Consider the following 23,904-nt stretch of genomic DNA (forward strand, 5'->3'; position numbering starts at 1 on the left):
TACTGGCTTCTGTCCAGGAATAATAGTGAGATAATATGCACTTGTCACTCATTACTTGGTCTTCTCGTGCTCTCCCTCTCTTTGCACTTGATATACTTTCGTTGTGTTTCCTAGCAACAAGGCTGCAAAAAATCCACTTTGCCGTTGCATATGTAGCCTGCAAGTGGAAATGTTTAATTCTAAGTAAATCAGCTCGTTCTCATTGACTGTATACATACGTACTTTATAATTTTATTTTGTATAACTGGTATAAGACATGAAGAAGCATTTTAATTCAATTATAACTTTGTTTAAGCAATAGTCTCCCTTAACAAGCATCAAATTTCATATTGCCGTTCTAGGTCTGGATTAGTGTCCATACGTAATTAAGTACGTTAGCAAAACATAGATTCTAAACAGGTTCCTCGTTGTAATGCAAGGAGATGACAATACAGCAAGGCTCCTCTCACCTCAAAAGAATGTACTGTAAGGCTCCAGGTTCAAGAAAGGTCCAACATGGAATCAAAAACTAGCTTCTGAGGCAAGTGAGACACCCCCCACACCCCAGAGGTGCAGAATCCAGCAGGAGGAAACACACCCCTTTAACCCGGTCACCCATAGGGGCGTGCCCATTGCAACACGAAAGGTTTCAAACGAGAAGAAGCCATACGTACATAATGTTTCATAGATGGACATTTGCGGCTCTGTGCAAGGTTATTGTTGTTTCCTCTGACACCGGTTAGAAACTAGCTTTAAGAACAGCCTGGAAAATGCCATGTGACAGCAGCACTCCTGCAGAATGGCGTGCGTGCGATGACTGATGTGATCATTAAAAATAAGAAACTTTTTAGTGAAGTGCTTTTAAAATCAGAATCTTTCATGTGGAAATGACTCAGTTACAGAGAAGGGAGCTGCTCCAAATGGCTGATCCGTTTTTCAAACATGAATTTGCTCTGCGGGACTTATTCGTCAGTCCAGGCTGAAGGATGATTTGTACACGGAACAAGGCCTTAGGTGTGCTTTATTCCAGCAGGGCGTGCCCCCAATGCAACCCAGTTCACGTACTCTGCCAAAAAGAGAGAAAACGGGAGAATTTGGCTAAGACCTGATTGCATTAGCAATGTAAGTCCCCAAAGTGATTGTTATTCTTGGAAACATGTAAGACTGGATGATGTTTCCTTGGCAGCAGCAGTGATGCTGTTAGCGCTTCTCCCTGTAAATAGGAGGATGCCAACAAAAAACAACTCCAGCTGGATTTAAGAGCTTCCTTATTTATGGCAACTGAATTCTAAGGTAGGAGCTCTTGTCACTGGGAGCCCATGGCTTTTTGAGGGTTTCTGTTTCTACTTCTATTGAAACTCCAATGGAAAATGCCACTAGACGTTTAGCTGCTGGAGTGAGCATCTGTTTTGATAGATGTTGCCCTGAGTCCCTCAGGAAAACAGGGGCACACAGTTCCCATCTCCCAGGAGCTCCGCTGGGAGGGAGTCTGACATGACTGATGTGTGCCAGGCTCTTAGACTAGTCACGCCGTATTGTCTCTGAAAATGATTGAGGTCCAGAGGTCACCGAGGGGAACGAAAGAATACTAGAACTACATACAACCTGTAGTTGACTCAGATGCACATAAAGTGCATGTTGTTACTTTTTTTGTGATGTGTCTATTTGAACATATTAGCATCTGGTCTCTTGAACAACGCTTCAGTTATGGACACTCTTAATACTAGTCCTTAATACACATTTAATACTAGTCCATGTATCCATCTGGTATCGGCAAGCAACATAATCTGCTCATCATAGAGCAGAAAGTGGGACTACACCCCTAGATGACACCCATGTAAACTTCATACAGAAGGTGCAGCACTAACTGCCACATCACTATACCAACAATCTCATTTTTTAGTCCAAAGAAGTCAATCATATTCATATCATTCAGCCAGCTTGTTTTACCAGGATCTGACAATGGTAATGTGGAACTTATTTCCTCTTCTGTAACCCTTAGCATACGAGCTGCCATTAACTAATTACCTAGGTAGCACTTGCATCATTGACTGTAAATGGTTTTTCTCTGGATTTAGTAAATCCATAATACTTTGTACATAAGCTCATTTCATGAATGTATAATACATGAAACAAAAGGGCTTCCTTCACAAGCTCATGCCCTTCATGGTTGTTTCTGTGTTACTGTACGTTTCTTCTGCTTTGATCATTGTGAAAATTAGGATTTGGAGATTTTCTATGGCCACTAAGCCCCCACCCCCCAAAAAATTAATAACTTTAATCCATCTTCTCTTTTCTATTTGTATCCCATATGTCTTTACATCCCAGAAATACATATGTTTATGTTGTCTGCGTTTTAGGAGTGCGGTTTTTAATGATTTTCAAATGAGTCTTGCTTCAAATGTTTTTTGGAACTCTGTCCTTTTATTGTGCAGATTAACACTGAGAGTAAATGTAATGCATTCATGACTCAAAATCCCTTTAATAGGGGAGAAAAAGTCCCAAGAAATATGTGTATTAAGCAATTCACTTTCATGTGTGCTCATCATTTAGTATTGCATTTCAAAATATGGATACAGTGTTTCAAAATGATGAATGCAAAGATTTTTGTGTGTGGCATTCTAATTCAGTCAGCTTCTATAGTGAGTTTAATTATCCTTAACAAATTAGGTCTTACTGTTCTTTATTGCAGGGCTTATTTTCAGTTAGGTGTAGTTTATTTAATATAGGTGGGTCAGGATTGAAAAAATTACAATGTTCTTTATACGAAAATGCAACTTGTGTTTCATGAGAATTTATCTTCTTTTTTTTTTAAGATCCCTGAAGTCTTGTGATGCCTCTAAGCAAGAGCAGACATGTATAGAGCCATTTCCAATGCGTTGGGGGTGTAAATGGAAAGTTTACTCACAGTGTGCAGTTTTAAAAAACAGCTGTTATGTGAACATGACATTGACAGTCTGTTAGCTGCCCAGCTGGGGTGAGTAGGTCAGAGGGTTAGACATGCTGTCAGATAAATTAGATCCAGGGACAAGTCAATGTGAAGCTTTATTTATTTAACACAGGGAATGCACCAAGACATTGACCTGTGTCTTGATACCTTAATTTAATTAACGAGAGGCTACTTTATTTTTTTTTCTACTTGTCGTTTCCCAGTGTGTGCTTTTGTACAAACACACCCTGTTTAGTCTCAATTGTACAAATTGCAGCAAATGAGCTTGTGTTTCTGGTTACAGAGCTTAGCGAAATGATGGGCATGCCTCCATGGAAATTAATTTTTAGCACTACAAATAAGGAAGCAAACAAGGAAGCATTGTCAGAAGCTACACATTATAAATATTCAAACAGTATTGTGTAAAACGCTGCTGAAAATTAAATTCAAAATATATTTTGGCTGGAAAAATATAATTTTGAGGTGACAACTATATTAAGACTAATACAGACTTCATTTGTCATGAGTAAATTAGGATGTTGTAAACTAAACCATGTAAAGTATGTTAACATTTTTTAGCAATTTCCCGTGCAGTTGATTGACATGAACAGAAATGAAATACAACTGCAACAGAACTAAAATGAATCTTCCTGCAGCCTGACAATGAGGTTATGGTAGGTAGGAAATAGGATCAAGGCTTTCCATGCTTCACTTCCAGCTGTCTTGTAGGTGTTTGTTAAGGGCATCATCTGACATTTCAACTCTTACTGTACTGGAATTTGCAGAACCCCATGCTTATCACAGAAAGACGGGACTGTAACATTGTGAAAAACTGTTTTTTTTTTAACAGTTGAAACTAAGCTAATAATAAAATAATATTAGCTTTATAGTGGTCAGATGTTCATCTTTCCAGGAAGTAATGGTGTGGATTATTTGGTACATACTTTTGTGTCATCACTGGATCTTAAAATGAATTTCACCAGAATCAAATTGCAGAATGACAGTGTTGCCAAGTTACTCATTATTTCTTTCCGGAGATGAATGTTTGGATTATGCATGAAGTGCTGCAGTGCACACAGAGCTCAGAACTGCAGTATCATTTATCGTAAGTGATTGTCAAACATTGTACCAGAACTGCAGTGACTGCAAATGTATTTGTCTGTCTGGCACATTTCATGCAACAATGTTGTATGAGGAACATAACTCCTAATTATACGCTCAGATACTGTTACTAAACAGAAATATACAGAAGCTAAAAGTTTGAAGTTGACAACAAATGGTAAACAGCATTACTGCAAGAAAAATCTCTTTATCGGGACTCTTGTAGTTTTTTTGTATTTCTTTCGATATTGCAAATTCAGCGGTTATGTTGCCTTTCTGTCATTCATGGTGAGAAGAAGTTGCATGATGATGAGAACTGAGCTCCAGTCTCTTAGTGTACGTCTGCATTGGAATTCTGTGGGCCTTTTAGTTGCATGTTAGCTCTCCAATGCCCAAGGCTTAACATCCTTTAAACAATCACATGGTGTCAAAGATTGTCAGGCATGGTCAGTCCTGCTACTAGAGCTGAAACCAGCAAATTATAAATGTTATTCTAAATCAGTGTTTCATAAATGCTTTTATGTGACTATAGTGCCTGTCATACACTTGAGATTTTTTCATATGTAGTAGAAATGCTATTTATATTTTATATGCATATCTTTCCCTTTTCCTCTTATCAGTATGCACACAGTGACTTGTATGGTATTGTCATAAGCATGGCTGAAATACACACATTATTTTCAGACACTTCATTGTCTTTATCAGCTAGACTTGTGAGCAGACAGCTTAACACTAGTTATTTGAGCAGTTCTGCATGCTGTCAGAAGGAGTCTGTGTTTTCCAGCTCCACAGCACACCTTTAAATTAAGCAAGGGCATTCATAATTATGTAATAGAGTTACCTTTTGGAAGGAATGAATAAAAACGGTGCCAGATGGAAATCTGGAATCTGTGATGTTGAAAGGGGAACCTTAGAGTCATCAGAAGAAGGAGTGAAAAGAAAAATGTGTTTTGTTTTTGAAACAAGACTGGAATTGCGTGTTCACAGTGTTTAAGAACATAACTCTTATTTAAGTTGCCTTGTAAATTATTGAAATTGGAAGGAAAACTGAGTGTTAAATCTTCACTAAAATGTTTTGTTACTGTATGATAAGGCAGTACTACAAAGTTACAGTTTCAGTGGATATATAGAAAATAAATTAAATTTCTTCTGGATTTTTTTACATAAGTAATTTTTTTTATTTCCTTTTGATATTCATTACATGTTGTGATATCAATAAATAAACATCAGGTTTGCTTTTACCTTTCTAGCCACAGATCCTGACTTAATCTAATGATTGCCAGTTGGAACAATATATTACTAATCAGTAAGACAGCAGGGATGAAATAGGATATTAACTGTGAAAAGAAAACAAACAGTAGAAAATAATACATGCATTGTAATGTTTTTGTTAAATTTGCAAAATAATTGGATTTTCAAGGTGGCATAGCAGTCAGTGCTTCCTCTCAGTTCTATTCTGGCAACTAATGTGTTCAGTACGGTAAAATGAAATGCAACCTTCTACAATTGTAATTCCTTACTTTTTTAGCAAACAATTTTAAAAAAACCACAATGGTTTGAGACTCCTGGGTTTTCACTAGAAAACACTGTACACTGGTGGAAGTACATCTTTTTTCACTCATGTGGTCTTTGTTTTGCAAATGTAATTGAATGTAATTCAGTCCAGGAGTACCAGATTATATTCTAGGACAATCCAAGCTGTGCATCAAAATATCTACACTGAGCAAGATCATTTTGAATTTTTAGAGTTCCTGCTTTCCTGATTTCCAAGGCTATGACCTGATATCGATCTGCAGAAAAAAAATCAAACACTCTTCATTTGTGGTAGATGATTACCCTCCCAGAATTCCAGAATATGACAAAGTGGGAGGCTAAAGATGTCTGCATGTTTTAAATCACATTTGCCGACAATTGTGTTGCTAAAGCAGGCAATCATCGGGTGAAATGTGATGCAATTACACCTTCAGCCTGTTTTTTTCTTGAATGTGAATGTTAATAAGGGTCTGGTTTACTTGTGATTTAATGACAGAAAATAGAGCACCTCTGTACTGTTAGCTATAGCTTTCAAGAATGTACTTCTCGTTCTTAAATGTTAACATACTATATACATGTCAGAGGCAAAAAGATGGCAAAAAGGATGTTTCTTTTGAGGCAAGTGAAACAGCACTGTCAGAGTTTAGATTGATGATAAGACATCCCATCTGGTAAGTTACATTGATTGGTGATGAGGGACCAGGCAGCTTAATGGTTTTCCATCTAGCATTGCTCTTTGCCTGCCTGTCATTCTTCAGTATACAAACTGTATGGTTTCTGAAACGGTCTAGAAGATTCTGCCGCTGATAACTCTTATGTGGTTTATGAGCCAGCTGAATGGAGAATTTAAAACCATTTCTGTTATTAAAAGTGCTAGGTTTTTAGTTTAAGAAGCATATTGTGTGGGCAAAACCAAAAGCGGAGTAAAAAGGCTTTTTTTTATTCACCCCTATTTCTCCCAGCTCCATTATTGATTTGTTACACCATAATAAAATCCAAGATTAATAGCCATTGCTCAAATTGTCCTTATATACTTGGCATACAGTCTTAAAATGAGCTCCAAATCTATGTTCAAGAGAACGCTTTGAGGTAAGAATTATCAGCAACCTGTATTCCGGAAAGTTTAGTTTAGTATCCATTAGTTCAGACAGATAATGATAACCAGAATAAACCCATAAAACACCATTAAGCAGTATGCAGAAAAGATGCTGTGAGCTGTGCAGAGAAGGGTTTTCTGTGTTTTAAGGTGGAGGAATATTTATAGAAACCATGGGAGTGAGTGATACTGCCAAGAAAATATATATAATTCCACATGTGTGGTTTGCTCTGGAGTTCCTTTCTGTTACGCATTCAGATAAATTATTGCTGATGTGCAGAAGTGAGATAAATAGTGATTAATTTCTTCTGAAGGGAGCTGGTTTAATGCTGATATATCTGTGAAAAATCCTGGATAGTAATAACTTTAAAAAATCAAGCACGTTATATATCAGTTGTTACTTTTTACAGATATTTCATCCAGAAATAGTAAGGATTAAAAAAAAATTAAAAAGCAAATCTTTTGGTTTTTGCATACCTTAGCTGTGGAATTTTTTTTACAAATTTGCTTTGGGTTTTCTTGGTCCTCTGAAGGGATCCATCTCCTAGTCATCCTTGTTATCTCGCTGGTTGCTAGGTGACACTGCTATAACTGCTCAGCTTCCTGCCAGACAGGAGAAGAGCATGTGGGGAAATTATTCACAGTATATATACTGAATCATAAAATCCACACTGAATTAAAGGAAATTGATCAACTCTATGGTGACAGCAATAATTCCTTGAATTTGTACGGCACTTTTTATCCCAAAGAGTCCCTTTGCACTCTACATTTAAATATATTCTTTCACCGTGGAGATGTAGTATTGGCCATTCTGCACTAGCAGCCCCTGCTACACAGCTGAGCAATTACACCACTAATTGAATCAGTATGGTATACCTTTAAACTAGACAGCATGCTTTTATGTGCAATATGTATTTGTTGCAATCTTTCCTGAGCACTTCTCATCATACATGGTAGGTCAGCCTTTTATTGGTAACTATACATTCTCTCAAAAGTGAATGACACATTTATGAAAAGATGAATTATTCTTCTCAGGGCCCTGTTGCAGCACAGTGAAAGACACAAAGAGGAGGCAAAGCACTTGTGTTACACTCAAGGGTATCGGCATGAAGTGGCTCCTTTCCCTGATATTAAAATTAAATGTCAGCCTGAGCCAGTGATTCAGCATGATACTAGTTTAAGGAGATACAAGACATAAATCGATAGACTCCAGCAAACCAGTTTTGAAAAGCCATAATTAAGACCTATATGGAACCTTTGCTGTGCTGCTCAGGGGACCTGTCTTTTTTATACATTTATATGTTATATGTTTGAATCTTTCATTACTGTTTTCCTGTTATTTAATTTGTAGTTGAAGATTTCCACTTGATTTGCTTTTCTCCATTCGTTTTGAATTTGTAATTCATGTTAATGTGTAGTGTTCTCCATGTTTTAAGTGAATTTTCCTTGATTTAAGTTAATCATTCCTTAGTATATGCTACAAAAATTGCAACAAAGAGCTGTTAGCTAAAAATATTTTACATTCGTGAAATATGTGTGCTAGTCTGCCCTGAGCTGTAGACATGAGTAAGGATTTCAGCACACCCTTCCAGATCACCCTTTGTGTTTAAAGAGCATCTCTTTGTGTTTAAAGAGCATGTTTAGATTTTTACAGATGTCAGCTGTTGAGCCGAGTTCAGCTGCTGTAGAAATAAGGAGATCCAGCTTTAAGAGTGATTGCTGTTGAAGTTGTTAGACTGTAATACAGTAAAAAAAGACATTTCTATTACTTATTTCATGGTGCATCATTTCGAGATCAGTGTACCATAAAGCAAGTAAACAGAGCGAAGTATATACACATTAATAATAATTAATTGCTTACACTTATATAGTGTTTTTCTGGACAATCCACTCAAAGCACTTTACAGGTAATGGGGACTCCCCTCCACCACCACCAATGTGCAGCCCCACCTGGATGATGCGACGGCAGCCATAGTGCGCCAGAACGCTCACCACACATCAGCTATCAGTGGGGAGGAGAGCAGAGTGATGAAGCCAGTTCATAGACGGGGATTATTAGGAGGGCCAATGGGAAATTTGGCCAGGACGCCGGGGTTACACCCCTACTCTTTTCGAGAAACGCCCTGGGATTTTTAATGACCACAGAGAGTCAGGACCTCAGTTTTACATCTCATCCAAAGGACAGCGCCTGCTTACAGTATAGTGTCCCCGTCACTATACTGGGGCATTAGGACCCACATGGACCGCAGGGTGAGCATCCCCTGCTGGCCCCACTAACACCTCTTCGAGCAGCAACCTTAGTTTTTCCCAGGAGGTCTCCTATCCAGGTACTGACCAGGCTCACACCTGCTTAGCTTCAGTGGGTTGCCAGTTGTGAGTTGCAGGGTGATATAGCTGCTGGCTATATTAAAGTAGTAAACAACTGGGATTAAAGGTCCGAGTACAAAAGTGAGTTTTAAGAAAAGATTTGAAAATGCTGACAGGCTTGGAAGATCTCATATGGGCTGAGAGATCATTCCACATTCTTGGAGCAACAGAACAGAAAGCTCACTCTCCCAGTGCTCCCCATGGATTTCAGAAAACCGTTTCTTCCTCCAGATGTGATTTCTTCTCATCTGCACTTTATTTAAACACTGGGGTAGTTATTCACTCCTTTTAATTTTTTTTTACTTCAGCAAAAATCTTGCTGTATGTAGTGGAACACATTGGTAACATCGCCCTTTTTCCCCCACAAGGAAAAGGTCTGAAGATAAGACCTGTGTTGTTTGTTTGGAAGAGAAAAGGTCGTTTTTCCTTTCAAGAACTGATTTAATCATTTCCTCTTATTTGAATGTAATTTGTTATAATCCTGATTGAGCAAACAAACAGTAAAAAAAAAAATCCGGAAAAAGTGCTGAGTTGTGGAACTGCAGCAGACAAGGGTTATAACTTTTATCTGGTGAACATCTGGTGAGTGTCCAGCATGCCACAAATGAAAACCATCATCTCCTTTCTGTTAGAGGTGGTGCATATTTCAGAAATAGATGACAGGCTGCAAATTATTTTGAGAGGAAAGAAGTCTGGCCATAGCAAAACCCAAGAGTTTTTTTTTTGTATTTTTGGACAGTCCCATTCATCCCAAACTGAACTCTGATTAAAAATGAAGCATTACGTAACCTGTATGAACACAATCTGGTGCTGCAGACTAAAATTAACTCGGTTATGTTCCTGTAATTGGGCTGCCACTGAATCAAAAATGATAGCTTTGTGTTGGTTCAGGCAAAGAACCCAAGTGAGTCAGTGTGATGCACTACCAGCCTTCTCTCAACTGGTATGAAGAATAAGAATTAGAATTATTTGCACCCTGTTAAAAAGGCTTCTTCATTTTTACAGCTTTCACATGGTAGATTGGAGATTTGTTCAGACAAGCAATCCTGTTGACTTCCAGGTTAGATAATTCTTCTTGCTAACATTTTATTGATGTTTCTAGAAACAGAAACTGGAGAAAATACCAGTTTTGATACATGTGCCTGTTTTTGATGAGATGCGCTGGTAAAACAGCGTTAACCTAGTTTTAGCACTTTGATTCAATTAAGTTTATTTCCTTTAAAAGAAAATGTGTACAAATGTGTCATAATTACAGAATTCCATTTTGGATAATCAGGGACATTGCCACCTCACTCGTGAATAAATGGTCGTCTGAAGTTTCTTAGATTTTAGCTTGGTTGAAAAATTTTTAATATGGTTTGATATTTAGCCGATCTCTTCGCTTCTTCTCTTTACTCTCTCGTCTTCTCTGCTCTTAAAGCTCAGTCTATAATCAGCGGGAGTGATGTTTATATATTGGCTAAAGGCCATTTTAAACAGTATACTGCCAAACCTTATTCATGTAACCATGGCAATCAAATGTGACATTTTCTTCAGCTGCCTGGTTTGTGCATCGTCCTTGCTGTCCTTGCTTTTCCTGTAGCCCGTTACTCTTCTTCCCTGGTGAAAGGAACTGCCCCACCATTATTAATTGCTTTTTAAATTATAAGCTTGTGATGCTTACACATCAACATTCTGTGCCTCATTTGATTGTTTCTTGTATGCACAGGTGGTGTATAAAACAGTTAAGCCCTTTTTCCATCTTACTCGGCCTGTTGCCCCAGTTTTTCCACAAGATATCATAATCGTGTGTGATGGTGGAAAACACCAAGATGGATTTTTTTCACTGAGATGTCAGCAACTGCACTTAGTAGTGGTGTCTCTCATGTCTTGTTCAGTCTGTAGCAGTTAAGTAATATTTATAGTTTGGGAGCCTGTTTTCTGCAAATCAAACACAGTATGATGTGAAAGCAGATCTTTTTTTAAACAGAAATTTCATATTTAGGATAGTACTCGAGCACATTATAAAATATTGCTGCCTCTTCAGTATGAGAGTTTTTTTTTAATTTTAACTGCTACTGCATTTTATTTTCCAGGCCAACATTTAAATTCTTTTGTGGCACACAGAACTATGTTCTTGCTATTTCAATGGTGATTTATGTATTAAACGAAGCAGCAAAATAAAACAATGAGACTATAAAGAAAAAGAATAAATGCCAGACCTGAGTGTGTTTTCCTGTGGAAACTTACTGAATATGCTGCATAATAAATGGTGGTTAAGGTCTAAGTTCTTATAAACTGAACCTAAACTCGGCATGAAAAGGTGCATGTTGTCATTTTGTCCCACAGTCCCACAGGATCGATAGTCCTTTAGCAATCTTGTGAAGTTTATGTTCCTAATTCTTCTCTATAATTTCAGAAAATGCAGATTTGAGTCTTTGGGGATGGTATTGTAAAGATGCTATATTCCTGGTCTGTGGAGGAATACAGAGGAATTCCATCAATACAAGGAATTATAAAATAAATTGATTCTTTCTATTTTAAACTAACATACCTCTTTTATGTACCTCAATGAAACTGGCATATTTTGCTCCTGGCATGTGCTGTAATAGTGTAGTCAGTATACGTGAGAGAATGTATGTGAGAGTGTGAGAGAATATACATCTCTTGCAGCAGATTGAGAAGTGATACTCGATCCCCATCACTGCTAAAGAAGAGGTAGAAAAAATGAGTGCCACCGCATTATTATTTGGGGCTGTTTTTGAAAAAAGTTAATACCACTCAAAAGGTTGAAGAGAAAATGGATACATACAGTGTGAGCTATTTAGATATAAAAGGTATTAATCATTGTCTTTGACCATCAGTGTCAGAAATAATTGCCAGAAGGTATAGACTATGGCACTATGTTGTTTGCTGTATTTGAAAGATTGTACATTAGCATGCTTCAATGTCTGGTACGTTTCAATGTTAATATGCGGTTCATAATGTTTTAAGGGTAATTTGCAACACTTAAACCCAAAATGTTCCTTTTTTCTGCTTTCATGCACTTTCAAATGCTTTGTAATGTGGAATATTCTGACATAATCCTTCGAATTAGATTTGGAATTTAGTGCTGCTGCAAAACTCTGTACAATGTTAAGTAGAAAATTAGTGGCTTTAAGTTTCAGTGAAGTCAGTTATTCATGTGAAAGTTTTGTTCCAGAGATCCTGAAACTTTATACTTCAGAAGTGTTTTAAAATAATTGCCTACTTTCTTTTTTTTTTGCTGTGATGACCCTTTTTTAGGAGGTCATGTCTATTTTTTAAGTCCCACCTGTGCATTTCCTGCGTTTGTGCAGAAAAAAAAAGGTGTCATAGATGAATTATGTGAGATGATAATTCATCTTTGACAGGGCTCCTGTTTCCTTTCTGGTACTCATTTAATTGTACCTTGAGGACAAGTAACAACTGAGAGTAAACCCGGGTAGGTAAGAATGAGCTTTGCTGTCACTGTCTCACCTTTTACTGTGCTTGAGGGGACGCCTCTGTTGTATTTCTGTTCCTTCTCCAAGGATGCTTGTACCATGCACTGGGAATTCAGGGCTGCTAATTGAAAAATCAGGGTTGACACTCCCATTGGACCTTCATTGACACTTAACACTGCACTACCTGTGCTGTTCATCTGTGAAGCTGCCAGTGTTTCAGAATTAGAACATTCTGTGCAGCAGAAACTTCAATATGAAAACTGATCTATCTTCTGTATTCTGTACAGGTATTGAAGTTTTTTTTAAATTCTGTACCAACAGTTTGAAGCATTAAATGTCTGAATATACTTTTATACATTTTACATAGATCCTCCTCTGCTTTGTATTATTCTGCTTACTATGTAACACACTGGTTGTCCCCTAAATAACTTGGGTTATCTTTTCAATTGAGAAGGTTTCCAAGTTACTTGGCAGACCATAGTTTCTGCATTCCTAGATGTAAGCACCTCCATAATTTCTTTCTTCACTTGCCCTCTCTTGTTCACGTGCTGTTTGTGGTTATACAGACTGAATATCCTTCTCCAAATCCACTGTCAGCTCAAAGTAAATGCACAGAACCAACTGATAGTAGGAAGGGCTGAGATTCTGTTTTGAAACATTATTACAGAAGGTTTTTCGCTTTTGATTTCTGGAATGAAAAGTGTTTAAACTAAGCTCTCAAATAATATGGCCAAAGAAAAGTCTTGATTAGATATTACCTTTGCTAACAAATATTAAAATGAAAAAAGCAGGCTTAAGCAGAGAACGTCCCATTTTAAAACATTTGAATAGAGAAAAGCCTGTTCTGTCATAAGTGGTCACCGAGGTGTGCCTCAGTAAGTTATCTATTAAGCTATTGTAAGCTGGTGCCCTTTTTAGTATTTTTTTTCAAAATACTCTCTTAATATTTTACCAGTTCACATCTCACTATATTTCTCCACATTCCATCTTCTTTCGATTGAAACTGCTTGTTCCACTATAAATCAGGGAGCGTGGCCTATCTGTAAATTTGTTCTTTGTTCTGACCAGCTGCTCTGATCCTCTTTGCTTGTGGTCAGCCTTGTCAGGGAATGGTGAGCAGACTGAAGAAAATCAAGAGTGACTCCTTTGAAACTGAAACCATGTAAGATATGCCACATTGATGTGTTAAGCAAGAAATGTAAAAATGGTCATTTTGCCTCTGTGCATTTTTCAGTGCTAAAGAAATCATGTTTTGTGAGCTAAGTCATATTCTATGACCTGGAAACATTTTGTAGGAGTAGTATTCTAGAAAAGTGATATATAAAAATAACACAAACATAAATGTCATGTTTATTTGAAAAGACAGGCCCAGAGCCACCACGCCTAAACTCTTGTCTAACCTGTGCTGACAGAGATAGAGTAAGGTTTGAAAACATTTAGTTACTTCAAAGATCCATTTAATACTGGAATTGAGGGGGTTAAAGGGAATCTTGTAAGTTTTATATCCAGGTGAAGATTTGTGTTTAGATAAAGCCCTCAGGACTCCAGATTGTTTAAACATTGCTTGCCTTTAGGTTGAAATGTTTAGGTAAGCATTAATTTTGACTGTGCATTTAAGTATTAGTGAAAATAAGATTGAGGCAATTTGTAAGAATTTGTGGTGCTCTTCTACACAATGGAATTGATAGTCTTTCATTATATTGAAGCAAATGCTGTGGTTTTGTGAAGAGCTTAACCCAGAAGTGTGTTGTATATTTTGGAGCAAAGAGTATGTTCTGCTGCAAAGATGATCCATTTACTTGTTATTTTCCAGTTTAGTGCATCAAGATGTTTGAGATCCACTGTGAGTCATCACAAAATAATACAGCAGTGATTTATATGTATAATGTCACAATGGACCAAATCAGAACACTTTGAAACGTGAGTCATTCGTACTGATTGCTGCATTTCTAAGGATGTTGTAGGGAGAAATTAAAATATCAGACAAACAGAGCATGGGTTGTGAAATGCAGTGTGCATGCTTTGTGTCTCACTGTTGAGCTCTATAGCACTAGTGCAGTGCTAATACTTTGTGTTTCAATGTTCACCTTTTTAACCTGAAGAAGACTCCACAGCCAAAACACAGTTGTGTATCTTTTCCTTTCAACGTAGAATAAACCTTTACTTGTTCCTTTGCAGCCTACATATGCTGACTCAGCTACCTACTTAAACTACTTAAAGTTGTAGTTTTGGCCTGTTTCTTACAGTAAGTTGTATTGTGACTAGATGGTTTTAAAAATGTACTCCATTGCTCTTCTGAGGCTCCTTGTGTGTCAAAGCAGCTGGTCTGTGAATAGCTCTGTAAAGCTGTTCCTATGGCGACAGTGAGTAGAAGGATATAGATAATTTTTGGAAAATGTATTGTATGGTTCCTGCTCTGCCTCAGATGTTGTTCTGTGCATTTCAGTGGTCGAAACATGGATCACATCCGTTTCTCGAGACAGCCTTAAATGTACAGTTTACATACAATAAATGTCAATTGCTAGGCAGTTTTTTTTTAATTGACAGGAAATTTTTAGTTGTCAGATAATTATGTTCCCAATAAAGAAGGATTCCTGAGGCTGTGCAATGTATTTTAGCTTCACGTGTCTCTGTGGTTTTTCCTTTTCTGCTTTGCATTTAATGAGGTGCTTACAATTTAATAACAGCCAGGTGTTTTAACAGTCAGGCCTTTGGGCCTTATTTTAAAATGCAAAAATTGTACCTCCCCCCAGTGATTTCAATATGATGCAACTTCTGGTTTTATCTTCAAAATCTATACTTGGATATTAAGAAATAGAAGAGCAGTTTTAATCCAGACACAAGTATGTCCTGGTATTACAAGTTGATTTCCATTGGAAAACAAAAAAAAATACTGTGGCATCACTAATGTTGTTCATACATTAGAAAACAAAATTAAAATGACAGGTAGAATAATAATCAATACTGTCTTGTGCTATGGGGTCTTGAATGACCAAGTGGTTAGGACTTCAGTTCAATGTCTCATCCAAAATACAACACCTCCTATATGACAGTGTCCTTGGGTCACATATATGAGCATTGTTTTCTGGAGATTTAGGTCCAGAGGAAAGAGTGCCATCTTTCTACCAACACCACTTGCAAACTATTTTTTTTTAGATCTCTCATCCCAGTACTGATCAATCTGATGAGCTCAGACTACAGTACCTCCACATTGTCTAGAATGCAGTCGGTTTAAAAAATTGTTGAATGAATCAGTTAATCACTTCTCAACATTTGCTCCTGTTTTTAAGGTGGCAAAAGACGTCCATTTGATTATTCTTTGGAAAATAACTTGGGGCAAACACCGAGCCCTGTGATGTTTTTATGGTTCAAGCAAGACAATGTGAATATATTTTCATATTCAATTCAATATTCAATATTAATTTCATATTCAATCTTCACATTTGCATTCATTGAGTAGAAAACACAAACACACTTTCTCAGGGGTGGTTTGTGATGATAAGGTTTACCCTGTTTTCGTAATGCAGTGATGGAAATTAGACATTAGAATATATAGGCTTAAAGCACACCTTATTTTAAGTACACTTGCATGGGGAGCTATGCAGAATGAAATTTTATTAAAACACATATTCTTTTTTTTGTTTACTGTGTGTTTTACGCCAGTCTGCAGATTGTGAACACCAAAAGGGATCAAACCTCAATGTCTTCTCATCTCTGCTGTAACACACTGCAACAAAGAGCACACAGTTTCTGCCCCTCAGTCATTGTTCCTTTTGTTAAGGTGCTGAACTTTGTTCAAACTGAATTTGTTAGTGTGGTGTAGTTTTTGTCTCTACACAGAGAATTGGCAGAGAGACTTGTATGAAGGGTCACTGTGTTTCAGGTACACATTACCCTTATCTGCTGTAAAGCATGCCACTTGTGGAAAGATCAGGATTCGAGCCCACATTTTTCAGACATGATAGTTAATTGTATTCCTCTGTGTTAATAAATTATAAACAATTAGGACACCGACTTAATTGAAATCTCCAGGTTAATCTGTGTCAAAATGCGAGCAGGCCAGATGCTCTCTGCCTTATGTGCCAGCATGCGAACTAATGCCTTTCTCTTTCTGCACAAAAACAAAATGATAGGGTTGAAAAAGCTCAAATCTTCATGTACTGGCTAAGTCTTTTGGAAAATCCAGGGTTTCTACATTTTCTCATGTGTGTGCCACCTAGGTTTGGGATTTGTTTTTGTAAACAGGACAAAAATGTGATTTTATTTCACTCTTCAAATTTTTGCTATCAGGCTTCAGTATGATTATATTTTTTTGCCATTGTAATCAATGATTTTCTGTGTTTCTATATTACCACATAGAGTATTTGTTTCATTCTGGGTTTTGCTGCTGATGTTATTTTCACAGTACAATAAATGAAATTTGTGTACTATATATCTTTACAGTAGTACACTAGGAAAGAAATTTAGCAGCCCTTGCCCTGAGCATCCTTTAAAACTGCTTCTTAATTAGAATGGACTGACTCATTCTCAAAACCGCATGCTGAGGACTGAAAACATTCCGTTGTTCGTCTGATGAAGAGATTTAGAAGCTATTGCAACTCAAAAAGGACCTAAAAAGGAAAAAAAAAACATTAATATGTGGGAGAAGGCATTTAAATTTCTATTCTTCAGACGTTCCCCCGGTATCATGAATGAGCATTTTGATTTTTTTTTGGAGTGGAGGAATGGAATGAAAAGTCTTTTGTGAGTGCTTCCTGCTTCTGACTTCAGTTGATGGCTGTGCTCCGGAGGCCTGCAGTGAAGAAAGGCAATACTATCTAAACTCTGTAAAAACCAAGAAGCCGATTTATTTGCAGAATTGTTTAATGGTTCCTTGAAGATAATGTGGTTTTTTGGACACAAATGCATCTTTGGGTACAACTCCTTTCTGAAGAATTCCAACCTTTGTTACCAGAAATTCTAGAACATCAGAAACAACTGCACTTCCTCCAGAACCTTGAAATCATGTCCTGTCGGCAACCAAGATGACAGACACCACTATCCAAGGCTTCTGAGAAAAAAAGCCAGTTTAGCTTCTGCATTGTGAACAGGCCCATACTAAATAATCAGATGCCAATCCTGAACCTGTGTGACCCATTGTGTTTTAACGTTTTCGAGATTTAAATGTGTTAACACTGAGGTTAACACATACATTATGGTTTGCATTACTCAAAACGACAGTTGTTTAACCTTACGGATCCTACAATTAATTCAGTTCAGTTTATTAATCATATGCACAAGTGCAATGAAATGCTCATTTACACGTATGTTCCAGTACAAAGATATTAAGGAAAAGTAATTTCTGCGATACCTAATTAATATCCTAAGCAGTTATAAATGGAAAAAGAGTACAGGTCATCCTTACTCTCACTCCTAAGCCCTGCAACCAAAGTTCCATTGTTCATTTTACTGTAACTCTGGTACTGATGTTCAAGTATAGATTGCTGTCGTACATTGCAGTAATTGGGACAGCTGTGTGCACACAGCACAGTTGAGATCCATGCAAACATTTTAATACGTAACCATTTCATTCCCTTCATTTCCTTCACAGAAGTGTGCTAGCCTAATTTGCATGTTTCTGGCATTGTGGAGGTTTCATCAGATGTTGCTCTGTTGATTCTTATATATCCTGTTCTCCTCCCTTCTGCATTTCGTTAGAAGCGCATGGAGTATTTTGCTTGGTTTAGATACGGCCTTCAAAAAGGAGCCAACAGAGGTGCACAGCTGACTATCCTCTTCCTGTCCAGTCTCTGACCAGCAAAGTGTCCCTTTTCCAGACTGTGATTGAGAATGGAGCATCCTCAGTTATGTGACTTCCCTTGGCAGAAGAATGAAATGATGTATGTCATCAGAAGAAAGCACAAACCCCATTATATTTTTACTTGAACTAGTTTTGGATCCTCGAAATATTAAGACAGACTGTTAATCCTCGGTACCACCTGCTTTCTCCTAGAACGGCTAGGAGGATTCATTCCTTTTCCCTCATTTTGTATCTTGTAATTCCTTGAGAAAGAAATCAAAGGTTTTGGAATCATGGTACCATAGCTGTGTAGATGTGATGGTCGCAAAGATTAATTGCTGCTAATCCTTTTTTGGGGGGCTGTGAATGGGTGCCTTCTGGTTGTATCTGGTACAAATGAAGCTTCTGTTTAAGTCCTAGTTTTTTTTTCTCTCTCCATCTGGCTGCTTTCCAAGGCTTTTTCAACAGTGGGGCCCTGAGACAAATTCCTGTTTTAAAACCCTCTTGGAGTGAATGGAGAAATCCTGCTGGGTCACAGCGCGAGCTCTTTTTTTTTTTCCAGAGCAAAAACTGATTTAAAAAAAAGAGCTGGAGAATGCCCTTAAGACGAATATTATAGAATATTTAAATAACATTTTTCATAAGAAAAAGGCTACCAAACGTTTCTGCCTCAGAAACACTGGTTTCTTGATTGATTGAACCTGTGTAAATGACACTTTGCATGTTAGTATGTCTATACTTACTGACAACCTAATTAAAATAACTGATTGAACAAAGGATTTGAAGGTTTAATACTTCTGAGATACTGTACAAGCACCTGCACCTATACCATGAATTATTTAACCACAAGAGATCAGAAATAATCTAAAGTTTTTGCTTATTTGATTGAAGAAGTGTTTGTGTACCAATAAACCATAGCCAGTTGGAGGTGGAAGCCTATTTTATACATATGTGTTACTGAAGATTTGTTTTGTATAATTAATGTTAAACCGGGTTAAGTTTCTAGAGATTTGTAATAAAACTACAAGAAGGCTCTTATCTCTCAGGATAGAAGTCAAATATATTATCCAATTAAAAACAAAACCTTTTTATGTTGCCATAGTTACTTAGCTGGCCTTTCAGCAGGGTGTGAAAATTGAATTCTGAACTTATTATGGCAAATGGAAATTCTCAGTCTTGGTTCTGGAGTAGCAATGTGTCTGCTGCCAAGTTCTTAATGAAATACTGCAGCGATGTATGATATACAGGACCAGGGCTAAAAACCACAGTGTGTATTCATAATGCTTGTATTTGGAAAATATCCATGATTTATTTCAGTGCAGATTTCCTTTAAGATTGATTTTGGCTAATAGTTTGTGAATTTTGTAATCTAGGTCAGCATTTTCATAACTTTGTCTCTGAAATTTTTTAAGCATCAGGATCTTTGCTATCAAAAGACTCTGTGTATCCATGTGTGGGCATGAAATATTTTACACTCGGTTAAAGAATTCTGTGCCATATGTTCCTCAATGTTAATAAAGCTACCAAGAAGCCTCCACCCAAAGAAGGCATAACAGAAACATTGATTTATCTTTCACATTTTCAGTGTGGAATTAACATTTTCTAGCATAATTTCATGATTGTTCAGAAAAAGCATTTGTTAACTATGGTATGTTAGAGCTGTGCTCTGCAGCAAACTTTTTCCCAAAGTATAAAAATAGTCATTGAGTGGAAAGGTTTTGAATGAGAAGATAGGTGTGTTAGTGATACAACACAAATGACTACTTGTGTAAATAATAAGAAGTAAAGTAAAGGTAAAGGTATTCAAAAGTGGCACGAAGAGACATTTTACAAGTGTGAGGAGGCATTTCTGGTCCTTTTCTAAACAGAACTTGTAAGTTTAGGGGAATTCAATCAAAGTCAAGAACTTTTTTTCTTTGTTTTATGACCTGACCTATATTACCAGAGTGATAAGTGTAGTTTTCAAAATAAAACATGCATTTTATCTAACAAAAAAAAACATTTGCAAAGATAAGCATCATTTTACATGCACTTACTGTAGGGGATGGGTACGTGGTTGGGGCTTAAGGGTTGAATTCAGACAGGAAAGATGATTCATAGTTCTTGCAAGTTCTAATTGCTCTCCTCCGTTTTCCCTAAGGGGGGGGCTGAAATATTTCAGAGTGTCTACCCTCTGCTCTTTTTAACTGGTGCTGATTTCATGTGATACTTATGAGTTTCACTTCAAAAGCAGGGAGCTTTTGATGGCACACTTTAAAACCAGCTTAAAAATGAATTATTGATTCCTTCTGTCTCTCCCTGGCAGCACTATAGACCATGACCATTGAAAACACATTTTGTTTCCTAATTCCTAAGTTTCACCTGAAATCAAAATGGGTGGGGAACACTAGTCACTATACACCCTATCATTGCAAATTTTCCCAGGAAAGCTCTCTTAATTGCGTGTAAGGGAATTATCACTAAAATTAATATTTAATCCAACATTTTGAGCTGGTAATTTTTACGATGTATCAACAGACTAGTTCTTTCAGTTTTGTGTGTGAAGTGCCCTGTGATCTGTGGTATGAAAAGCACAATGTGTCATGTTTTCTTAAATTTAAAGGTTCTTCTTTATCTTTCTTATTTTACATTTGGTTTGGAATGCTGCTTGTCTGGAAAAGGCATTATTTTGAAGAAATGTTTGGGTCTGTCAATACAGTAATCAAGATAACACCGACTCCTCAGCCACTATACATTGGTTTTGATTTTATTTCCGGGAGAGACTGGTGCCTTCTGCATCAGTGAAGGTGCCTGGCATGCTCTGATATGGGGATATTCTTGATTTGGGATAAGAAGAAGGGCTTGATTGTTGGTTATCTTGGTTATTTTTTGGGGGGATTTAACCTTAATCTCCTTGCTTGATATAGTCAGCTGACTTAGGATGCAGCATCTGTCTTTTAGATGATGGTTGGAAAAGGTCTTTGATTAAGGATGGGATTATGTTTTGATTAATAGTGGTTTTTAACCCAATTTCCCACAGACTATTTCACAAGTTAAAAGTACCAAAGGAGTCCCAAAATGCTGCATATCTAATACCAGAATGATTTTTTTAAGCAAATGTGCCTACATATTTATACCGATTTCCAAATAAGCTTAATTGTCCATGTTTTTTTTTCCAAAATGCCATAGAAAAAGATCTTGATAAATGAAGCATGTTGAAAAAGTATAACCCCGATAAAGGCAATCAGTTGTCATTTTCACCCAAACGTATTAATCAGATAGATTTCAGTATACCATTTTCCCCATCTTAAGGGTATATTTTTTTAATTTTATATTTTCTGTTTGAGTAAACAGAAATTCTATTGGACAAAGTCATTTCCTTTAAATACCTTTTGTTTAGTTTGCTTAATTGTATAATTCTCCCTGTCTTTGCAGTGTATAGAAGATTTTTAAAAGCCAATATACAAAAATGAACTAATAGATTTCTTTAACCAAGGAAAGTAAAATGTGGACATTAAGTTGCTGTGCATTGTATTAAAATTGATTGCAGTTCTCCCTGGATGGACAATGAAAATATTTATTTTCCATTTTTTCGGGAAGCTGGATTTACATGTGCTGAAGCTGAGTAGATTTTAGCTTCCCCAGTATCTACAAGGAATATGCCTCAATGAGAGAGGAATTACTTCTTCATTCAGTTCTAACTTCCTTGCAAGGCAATGCAGTGCTCGCAGCAGAAAAAACTTCATTTAATAACATCTGACATGTCGGGCCAGGTACTCAGTCTTTGTTCATCCCGATTTAGTTCCTGATGGATATGCAAAGGTGCAGATCCCAAATTTTAAGAAGAAAAAGAAAAGTCAACATTTTACGTTTTAGTTGACAAGACACATTTTCGAAAATCTTATGGTGTACCTTCCTAAAGCGGAAATGTAGCTCCTGAGCATATATACTGTACCATCCAGATATGTACCGTTTACACAGGATTCATAACTACTATTCACAAAATACATGTACGGATAGTGGTAAAAGAAAATGCAGGGGTAAATGAGGGATAGATACCAAATGCATTAAAATGGAAGGATTCCGAACAGGTGTGCTTATGTGTTAATAAAGTAAATAACCTCCCAGCAAGTCTAGGGTCAAGTACACAAATGCTGAACAGACCTGTTTGCCTGTCATTATGGTTAGCATGCCTGCATTAGAAGACCTCGGTGACTTGAAAAGAGGGGTGTTTATTGGGGCACAGCTTCAGTGACCAAGACGAACAGCTCGACATGCTGAAGTGTTTAAGACAATGACAATATAGAACTCCAAGGGAAAGACAACAGCAGAAAAGGACAACAGTGGGTGGAAGTGGGTGCTCCAGGGTGGTGAAACCTGCACTTTAGTTGCAAGGCAAAACAGGAGAGAAACTGCTGTACATTTGACAGCAAGGCCTGCGAGGAGCCACTTGAATCAAAAATGGTCACAGTTACTCCTTTGAAAGAAAGCAAGCCGTTACAAGACTGATGAGTGACAGAGAGGTGGTCTTGCGTATTCCAGGACTGCTTGAGTGTCTGTAACTTACAGTAACTCTTTTCCCCCCAGCATTTTTTAAAAATCATGACCCTCTTTTGTCACCAAAGAGCTGGATCCTTGATGTAGTGTGTTTTGAAACATCTCTTAATATAAACCATAAAACACATTCACCCACGAAGGTCTAAAGTAACTGTGGATTTAGCTTGCTGAAGGTTAAGTAGTTTAAGTTAATCTGTGGGAGGCAAATTGATTGGTCTCACTAGGAGACAAGCATCTGGAGCTGTCATCATTTATTACAGGGGGGATTAGGGGTAGAGTAACTTGGTAAAGAGGTGCCTCTGAATACTGCAAAAACGAACACTGTAGACAACATCTTCACATGCAAGGGATGCAGAAATCCTCTGGGATTCAACACATAGCTGGAAAGCAGAGAGCTATCCCATTTAAAGAAATGAAATAGTGAGATATATTTCATGCTGACAGTCTTTAAGTGTACTGTGCAGAAAGGCTGTGTTGCTCTAGTCTTGCTGGGTGAACACTGTAATTGTAGTAATGGCTTTCTGCATGATGAATGAAAACCTAGGCATGATGTGTGGGGTTTCTGAGAGATGATGTCATTAGCACACACTTGCAAATGGGAGTAAACCTGGCAGCCACGGTGCTCTGTATACAGAATGAGAGAGCCTTGCAGCTTCCTATCCGTGCCCTCTGACTGGTGGGTCAGGTGGGAAAAATCAGGCAACACGGATGATTCCCTTGCCAGCTGTACTGGACAGGGTGTTTTCATTAATTCCTAAATCAGCTTACCCCCATGTATCCAACCTAGATGTTGCGTGCAGTTGAAGGCTCAGTGATCAGAAGAAGAATTCATTCACCCATCATTTTTCTGACCTCTTTATCCAATACTGGGCCGGGAGGGGGAGCGGGGGGGGCGGAGCCTCTTATGGCAGGCAGGATTCATCCTGGACGGGTCGCAGGACACACACTGACACACACATACTCACACCGGGGCCGTTTTTCCCGGAAGCCAGTTAACCAACATGTATGTGTCTGGATTATGGAAGGAAATCCACTCAGACACATGGAGAACATGAAAACTCCATTCAGATAGCACCCCAGGAGTTGAACCCTGGGCCCCATCACTGAAAATCAAATAATGCTTACCACTGTGATGCTGTGC

The 23,904-nt window shown here is 37.6% G+C and overlaps 1 protein-coding gene across 4 annotated transcripts in view; it reads left to right on the forward strand.

Annotated features, from left to right (window-relative positions):
* farp1 (FERM, RhoGEF (ARHGEF) and pleckstrin domain protein 1 (chondrocyte-derived)) overlaps nt 1-23,904 on the forward strand; it is a 110,572-nt gene that overhangs the window by 24,776 nt on the left and 61,892 nt on the right. The gene's annotated exons all lie outside the window — the stretch shown is intronic.

This window comes from Atractosteus spatula, chromosome 4 (genome assembly GCF_055471065.1).
Source record: "Atractosteus spatula isolate fAtrSpa1 chromosome 4, fAtrSpa1.hap1, whole genome shotgun sequence".
Taxonomy (NCBI): Eukaryota; Metazoa; Chordata; class Actinopteri; order Semionotiformes; family Lepisosteidae; genus Atractosteus; species Atractosteus spatula.